Consider the following 9,096-nt stretch of genomic DNA (forward strand, 5'->3'; position numbering starts at 1 on the left):
GGTGCCCGGCGTGGTGCTGTGAGCAATCTGCTTCTCCGGGGGGCTTTGGCTGTCCCATCAGTCCACGGAGAGCAACAGGAGAGGGGAGGACACTGCACATGCGGCCAAGGGCACCAGTAAAAATTTAAAGTGGCTGAAGAGCTGTCACTGCTCCCCACGTCGGGTCCCCGCAGCACAGGGTACGCAGGCGCAGAAACAACCCGGTACACCCGGGAAGAGAAGGGAATGGTCTCACTCAAGTTTTCTTTGCTGGGGAGGCATATTGTGCAGCCACAATTAAACTGCCAGTTTTTAGTTCTGCATTGTTAGCTGAATTTATTTCTCATCCACAGTGCTGGAAAAACAAACATGTTTGTGAGTTAGAGGTAAGTACTAACGCTGCCGTGCAGCACGGGGCAGGGCAAGCAGCATGAAGCAGTGGCAGAGGTGAAGAGTTGGAGGATGTTCTCTGGGCAGTGTGGTTTGCCCCAGCCATAAAGGGAGGTATTAGATACGGCACGAGGATGTGAGTGATTAACCATATATGAAATTATGAGGAAAAACCTTCAGTCTTTTGTGTTGGCTAAAACCTGAAAAAAATGCATGAAGAGGCTGGTGAAGGCTGGAAGGATTTCTGTGGATAATTAGATCAATATATTAGATTTGTGGACAGTTTAAGGAGCTAAATTGTAATGTAGTGACAAACGTGGCAGTAGCTGTGTGGGATAATTGCAGTGAGAACAGCCCTAGGCAGGAGACAAGGCTGGAGGGAAAAGCAGGGCTGAAGGAATCTGCATTTTAGGGAGGCAGAGCTTGTTGCTGCTGCAGTCAGGGACCGGTTTGCCCTTAAATAACAATTTTACCATGAAATAAGAGAGGGCTCTTGGGTTTGGTTTTGCTTTAGGTTTTTCTTCTGTTGGTTTTTGGTTGTTTGGTTTGTTGTTGTGGGTTTTTTTTTCCTTTGGCTGGTTTTTGGTTTGTTTTCTTCCTACACGCATGGGCACCAGTGGCAATTCAAAGCTTAACTCGCAGGGGCTGTGGCACCGGCGGTGTGAGGTCTAATTGCCCCAAAGGATGGCAGAAGGATGTCACCACCATCCTCCCCCCCGCCCTCCCCTTCCGAGCAGCCTGGCCCCCAGTCCTCTGGGTTGAAAGGCTGGGCGGACACGTCCAGGCTAACACTGCCGTTAATTGAGGGATTATTAGAGTGGAGACACATTTTTAATCCTTCTAGTGCTGCCTGTGCAGGCATTGACCTTCCCTGTCCCCCCTCCCAGGCTGTACGTCCCCGTCTCACCGTGTAACGCAGCAGCCTGGCAGCCCGACGGCGCCAAGCGTCGCCAACCTCGTTGTCGCTGTGATTATTATTGCCGAGCTTCGGCCTTGCTGCACCCTTGTACCCGCTGCCCTTTGCCTAAAGCCATGCTACTTCAGCTCTCACAGGTTTAGATTGGATTAACTCATTAATGCAAAAGGCCCGGGAGAGATCTGGGGGCAACTGGAAAAACGATGTTTCTCTCTCTCATGGCTCCATCCCACGTGGTTTCCCTACACACACGCCACAGGTCGCCTGAGCATTTTTTACACCTTTTTCCATCTGCCTGTCATACACCCTCAAGAGCACAACATAAGCAAAATCCTGTGGTTGTTCCCAACGCTCCCAGTAAGACAGAGAGTGTCTTATGGCAAAGGAAAGGCGGGGGGGTCAGATGTAATGGGCCTAATGAATAATTATAAATGGATCAAGACCTGTTCTTTGGGGCTAATGATGAAAATAAAAGCTCACAGCTACATGAGTAGTGCCATTTATTTTAGCACCGGTAATAGCACTAAACTACATACTATTCCCAATACATTATGTTAAAATTACACATATTAGATGTCTTTATTGGATTGTAAAAAATAATTGGACTAGCTTAATAACAACTTCAAGTAGCACAAGCAAGATCACAGAGAAAGCAGAAATTACATTTTCGATACGTGTCTGGGGGCGCCTGCACCCTGTCAGACGTCCTGGAGGGGACGGTGCCACCGCAGGCTGCTCATTTGACTTGGGGGTCGATGTCTGTGACTAAGTAAAAAAGAAGGAAACTGTGGATTTACCTTCGGGGGTACAGCCAGGGTCACTGCTGCCGCGTCGCTGCGTACAGCCCGTGACACACCTGGAGCCCTTCGGCTGTGGCTGCTCGGGTGGGGTGCAGCTTGTCTTCGTTTTACCTCAACCATGAAGAGGAATAAAGGCCGGGGGGACCAAAGTTAATAATGACGTTCGGGTCAGACGGACTGGAGCCACTGCGGTGCTGTGCAGAGGGGCTGGGGGGTTCAGGGAGCCCCTGGCAGTCAGTGCGGGGTGGTGGCAGAGCACAGCTCGGGGGGTCCCTTCCCCCCGGGTCCCTTCCCTCCTCAACACCAGAGCATCTCTGTCCCTGACAGCATCTCCCCCCTGAGGGTCCTGGGGAGACCCCGGACCCCCCGGCTCAGCGCAGCGCTGTCGATACCCGACGCTCCGACCTCCAGGACTTCAGGATCGTGGATGAGGCCCAGGACGTCGGAGCGAAGGCAGCGACGCTACGATCAGTCGTGCTCAGCAGCTCAGCAAGTCCATACGCTAAAATATGTTTGCGCTGACGTGTGCTAAATGATTTTTGACAGCCCAGTACTGTCTAAAGCTCGCGGAGCTCAGTGAACACCTCCCAGGCAGTTCGAGGGGTTAAATCCCCAGCAGAGCTTCTTCCCGCGTTCCTTCTGCTGCCCAGCTCTATTTCATGGGTAAATGGACCTTCGCAGGAACCGCAGGTATCGGCTTCCCAGTTCCGTCAGCACTAAATCTTGAAATCAGGGGATGTTTTGCTTCAGTAAAGACTAAATAAAATCTGATAAAAGGTTTTAGATTTAGCAGCCTGGTGCAGCACAGGCACACCTGACTGGGAGTTGGATAGGATGAGATGGTTTTAGTGCTCCTTGGCTACTGTTTACTGTGATCTCTGGGGCAAAATAACCCTGATAGCTGCGCCTCGCTTTCTCCTCCCATAAAATGGGCGTAATAATAAAAATACATCTGGAAAGATGCAAAATTTATGCCATAGAGAGGGTGTTTACAGTATTAACGTTTTTAGTGATTTTTAACAAGTCTCTGATGAAACCATTTTTCTCAAGCTTTTCTTTGGGAGGCAGCTAATTTGCATGCAGTTCAATTGCTTCCAGTTTTGTTTGTCTTGCTGTGCTTTAAAAATCCTGAGCATTTTGGGATAATTTGTCAGCCATTAGTGATATTTTTGTCATCGCAGTCCTGCTTCGTGACTCACTATTGCACCAACAATGCCATTGCGGAGCAGGACGCATTCGCAGCCTGACGAGTGCGCGGCTCCTCTTCCCGCTACGCTCAGTGGACGTTTTCTCGTTAGTTTAAACGGGGGAAGGAGCGGGTTTTTATCAGAACGTCACCAGGCGCTTAGCAGTTCAGCTGCCCGTGCTCCACCACTGCGGGAGGGGGGTTTGCAGGGCAGGGTTTGTAATTTGATTTTTATATTTCAGGTGGAGAAGAAAAACTAACGTTTGTGTTTGGAGAAAGCCTTGAGCCGAGTGATGCTCAGATGGAGTTACCGGGGCTCGTGCTGGGGTGACCGGGGCGCTGTGCTGCCACTCCCCACGTGGCTTGCAGCGAGTCATTTGGACCCAACAGAGCCCTGCTCGGGGTGCCCAGCACAGCGCACACGGACCCGGAGGGGACCTGAGCTCCTGGAGGGCTCGGCGGGGATAAGTGGGAACCGTGTGGAGCTGCGGGGCTCCAGAGGCAGCGGTGACGCCCTCACCCAGCGCCCCTCGTGCGGGGCAGGGGCTTACCCCTGATAACTCAGGTTCAGAGCTGGGTGCTGTGCCCTTTCCGTCCCAGGTAATGTTTAAGAAATAAATACCAGAGTTTGTACAGGCATCAATGCTCATTAACCACATGGCTCGCAGGATATGCAGTGCCCTGTGTCAGTACTTTCCTTCAGATATAAAAAAAAAAGACTTTTTTTTTTTTTTTCTTCAAAAAAAAAACCCCACAACTTTCCTTTGAATCTGTCGTGGCTTTGCTTTCCAGCCACAACGCGCAGGGGTGCTCAAAGGCTTGCCCAGTGCTGCAGCCCAGCTGGGCTGTGAAAAGGCTGTTTCAGGCTCACTGGTGGCTTCAAACATCATTTTCCAACAAAGACATGCGTGGGAATTACTGTTTCCATGCTGGGAGTATCTCCTCCTGCTGAGAAGAAAATGCCCTTTGGACTCAGTGCTCTAAGTGTCGCCCGGACTTGCTGTCTCAAGAGGAGTTCACAAAAGCCGGGGATCCATCCGCGCGTGGATAAACTGCCCTCTTGGCTCCTGGCTAGATGAGTTTGGTCCTTCCCTTCGGAGGACCGTGGCTTCGGTGTTCAACAGTGTGGAGCAAATTATACCCAGATTCCAGGGTTAAAGCCGTGCCAAGCACTTCAGTGGAGCCGGTCGCAAGGTTGATGGTTTTGGTGTCATTCACAAAGGTCAAGACACCTCTCGGACCAAGGGGAAGCTCCTCTGCTCTGCTCTGCGCCGCTCTCCGTGACTCTCCCACAGCCCTGGCTCTCACCCCTCCAGCTGAAGGGCTGCTCTCACCTCCCGCCTGGCATTATTTCTGTTCCTGGTTTGCTCCCCATCTTGCCGTCCTCCACCCTGCCTCTCCCTAACTGGATCTGCCTTTCCTCTGGCGAGCTCTCCCCCTCCCAGACAACGAACCAGGTTGGAAGATGCCTCCGGAGGTCATCCGGGCCAGCCTCCCCCTCACGGCAGATGAATTTCCCCTCCGGTTTCACACCCACCTCCACGAACAGCTGAGCTGCTGCTTTGTCATTCTCCCCCCAGCCATAATGATATTGCTCCCAGAGACCAGGTGGCAGCAGGAGGGATGGTTTTTTAATATACACAGCGTTCTCTCTCAGGTTGGGAAGAGACCTGATCGAAATCACAATCAGGTCCTGGCTCCCTTAATTTGGAGGGACCAAATTGCTAATTCCAGGTGGTTTTTTCCTTTGTTAAAATTCTGCTAAGCTGATGGAGTCTCTCTCGTGTTGTGGTTAAACAAGGAATGGGTGGATGAAGTATGTAGCATAACATTTATGCCTGAAGTCTAACAATTTTTTCTGGTTTTCCATTAACCTATAATGGCTTATGTATATTCATATCTAGGCTTGAAAATAAAGGGCAGAGTGGCCAAGAAGTGAGAGCTCAATACCAGTGGTGGAGACAAGATTTATATTTTAGGAATTGTTCTCTTTCAGCCCTGATTTCAATTCATCCCACCACACTTCTCTGCAAGAGGTGTTCTGCTTTTAATATTTAAAATTAAATGTTTGCAGCGTGTGCAAAAGGTGCTGAGCTGCCTGATCAGAGACAAGCAGAGCTCAGGCACCCACACTTCCACCATCAGCACGTCGGCTCTGCGGGGACGGGGACCACCCCCTCAGCCCGCAGCCCCGGCGCTGGTGCCGCGGAGCCCTGCCCCCCTGCTTCCACCACCTGCTCTCAAAATGGGTCTGAAGTGCCTTTGAGAGCTAGAGTCTGCTCTGGGTTTTAATCGTTATCCTTGAACCCAAACCTTAGACTTTGCCAAATTCAGACGTTCTTTTGTTCACATTTAGATTTCTAATCCTCAATTTTGATTTTTTTAAAATTCTTTTTCTTAATGTCTTTTATGTCACAGAAAACTGCTTCGTCTTGACTTGTGTGTCATATTTCTGGTCTAGGAGTGGGATATAGATGGATCACCGCAGAGGTGATGTGTGCCGTCAGAACAAAGTGCCCGCACTGCACAGAGAGCCTCCTCCATTCCTGCAGCTCCCTGTGCTGGGGCTGGAAGAGCGGCCAGAGAAGAAACATCGGGATGATCACGGACATCTTCATGGCTTCGAGGCAGAATTCCTTACTTAGCCCACGGGCTGGGCCGTGCAGCTCCCCCCATGACGGGCAGCGTCCCCTTCCTCTGAGCAAGCGCACGCGAGGGGCTTGGCCCGGGTCACACACACACAATGCCAAATGTCTTTTTTTTTTGTCTTTGGTTGATTTTTATTTATCAATAAAACAATACTACAAAACATGGGAAACATCTGCATTAAACACAGATCTGCTGTTACTTTGCCAGTTTTTAACCTGCTGTATTTACAGAGTTCTCCCCTACAGACTTTTGGACAGCCGGAGCCCGAGGGGCTGGAGGACGGGGCAGCCCAGCTCCTCCGCACTCCGTAGCAGCAATGGGAGTGAAAAGTCGAGCAAGAAGCGAGTATCTACCTGCTGCTTTCTGCTCTCGCACGAGACAACCTCGTTGTCTCGGTTCCCTGCAGTAGGTCTCCTCTTTGCCCTGCCCCGGGTGCAGCGGGGAGCGGCTGCTGCTGGAGGGTGCAGAGGTCTGTGTCCCACCCGAGTCCTGCCCGGCGGTGGAAAGGATCTTCCTTCTCCACCAGATACACCGAGCAAGCTGCTGAGCTCCTCATTTGCTCTGGTTTTGGGGCACTGTAGTAATTTATTCCCATTCCTGTCAAGCCCACGATGACTCGTGCGGTCGCCTCGCCCTGCCCGAAGCTGAGACCAGCGGCGGAGCGGGCGACGGGGGTACCCACCCCCCTCCCACCCAGACCTGCTCCTCTGCGTACCGAGTGCCCGGGCAGTTTGTCATTTGGGGGGGTCAGGGGTTACAGCTGGGGAGAGGCGTCCCCTCCTCGGACAAGGGTCTGGACCAGTGATGAGTCCGGGCCGTTCTTCCCACCACCTTCCAGGCACAGAGCCAGCCTGGGGCTGCTCGCCCCGGGGCTGCTCACAGGCGACTTAACTCCATCAGCGAGAAAAAGAAATATACATATCTGTGTGTATAGATATATATGTCTATATATAAGCTCCTTTAATTACATAGTTGTAAGGCAGATTAAAATCATTTTCTGATATCACCTGGTATCAAAGGGAAGCTGTCCTACTTTCCATGCACACCATACAACGCTGTGTAGGGAAGGTAATTAAGTCTTCAGTAATTATCATACAGGTACTCTAACCTGAACATCCATTGCTCTTTCACACCTGCCGTGACACGAGAAGAAGACAAGACAGTACTCAGAAGTGCTAGGAATAGCGAGTTCCTGTGCTAGAAAACCCGTGGGAAGCGGCAGAGCTGAGCCCCTGCTCGGGACAGAGCTGTGACCTCCCGGGGAGGGGACCCTGCCACCAGACCCCAGCTGCTTCTGCTTCGTCCTGCTCCTGTGCAGACTGGGACGACTGGGAGAGACGGGGGGTGAGAGCGGGGAGCTGGAGCCCGAGCCCGGGCTGGGTCGGACCAATGACTCTGGACGTTTCTTTCTCCCCCTGTTTGCTGGAATTTGTCTTCGCCTCAGCAGTCAGTAAAGAAGAACAAGTTGGGCTTTTTCTCTCGATGTAAAAGGGAAGGAGGACAATATTCCCCAGCGGTTCAGCTTCTCTTTAGGTCTGTTACTAGGGCACCAGCCAGAGCCCTGCTGAGGGGCCCTGGGCTGGGACAGGAGAGGGCCGACCGCCCACCCCGCAGCCACAACGCTCTGTAACGGGGCGCGGTGGCGGAGCGCAGCTTCTCGAGAACTGCCACAACATAGCCTAGGACAAAACAAATTTAATCATAATTAAATATAGTTGAAAGAGGTGCAGGAACAGGTAGAGCGCTACTGCTCTGCCTGGGGTCTCCTCAGCCACTGAAGGACGGCAAATCATTGTTACAAAACAAACTTTGATCCTGAATTGATTCTTTTCATTTTGTCTTTATTTGCCCAGGCAATGGAAACAGTCTAGGACATCTAACTACACCTCCCCAAAGCTCGGGGGTCTTAAAGGCCTTTTTTCCTGTGACAAATGAGTATGCTCGTCCTCAGGGGCTCAGCCGAGCTGTGCTCTGACAGGTGAGTGCCTCCCCCAAGCCCCGCTGAAACCCCACAGCACGTCTTAAAGTGAGATGCGAGCAAGTAGAGCAGCTTAAAATATTTTCAGCAAAATGTGCTGTTTTGAAAAATCCACAGTGTACTATGAAGGCATGTAGCTGTCGGAAGGAGCGGGGCTGTCTTTTGATAACAGGTGCTCAGGTTTGTGAGCAGCGGCCGGACTCGCCGGGGCTCGCCGAGAGCCCAGCCACGCCTGCCGTGGGGCGAAAAGGGTGGCCAGGACTGGGAACAGGCTGTCAGCAGGTCCCCAGAGATGAGATTATCCAGGAATGGACGGCGAGTCTGGGAAACAGGCCTGGATGGAAAAGAAGTGTGTGGAACAGGAACATGCTGAAATGTGCAAGAATGCATCCACTGCCATTCTAAACGTGAAGGATTCCAACTTCTGTTCCCACAAGTTCTCATCTTTTTAAAACTGAACTAACTCAAACAAAAAAAGAGAAAAAATGAGTGAAATAAATCATTATTAATTTCTTTTTTGTTTGAAGTGAAACATTTCTTTCATTTTGGGATAGATGAAATGATATTTGTAGCTTCACATTAAAAAAATATTTTAAAAAGAAAACAAAAAAATTCCACTTTCTGTTTATTCCAAACCGTCATTTAAAAAAAAAAAAAAAATTTGCTCAGCAAAGTCAAAATCCATTAGTCACCAAGATCTTGTCCACACACACAAGTGCCGCAGCTCCGCAGACGCCCCGAGTCCAGGTGTTCGCAGTTACCGGTTCACCTGCGGCCGTTTCGATACAAGCCTTCCGGGTAACGCAGCGTCCCCAGAGACGTCATCTCTGTCTCCGACACAAAACTGGCGGCAGCAGCAAGGGCTCTTGTTTCCTTCGTCGAAGGGCGCGTGCTGAGGCGTGAGCCGACCTTCATCGCCCCCGCCCCGCAGAGGACGAGGCTGCTGCTCACCCAGGCAGCGGGTGACGAACCCGGGTTTCAAACCCCGAGCAGGCCGGTAACCCGGGCTCCGGACCCGCGGGCAGCTTCAGAAACAGCAGCAGAACCGGCTCCGGACTAGGCGTCGTGGGCAATGTGGGCGAAGCTGGCGGTGGCGCTTTGGGGAGGGCAGGGCCCGGCGGCCGCCGCTGCTCCGGAGTCACCGGCCGGGACGGGCACGGCCCCCGCTGGCCCGTGGCTCCTCCAGCGCCGGGCGCCC

The 9,096-nt window shown here is 51.9% G+C and overlaps 1 long non-coding RNA gene across 1 annotated transcript; it reads left to right on the plus strand.

Annotated features, from left to right (window-relative positions):
- Positions 1-435: 435 nt before the first annotated feature.
- LOC113485159 lies at positions 436-8,539 on the plus strand. The gene is made up of 2 exons (XR_003399369.1): positions 436-5,307; positions 5,733-8,539. It is a non-coding gene; the product is annotated as an uncharacterized LOC113485159 (long non-coding RNA).
- Positions 8,540-9,096: the final 557 nt, after the last annotated feature.

The sequence above is a fragment of the Athene cunicularia genome, assembly GCF_003259725.1.
Source record: "Athene cunicularia isolate RWA chromosome 13 unlocalized genomic scaffold, athCun1 chr13_part1, whole genome shotgun sequence".
Classification (NCBI taxonomy): Eukaryota; Metazoa; Chordata; class Aves; order Strigiformes; family Strigidae; genus Athene; species Athene cunicularia.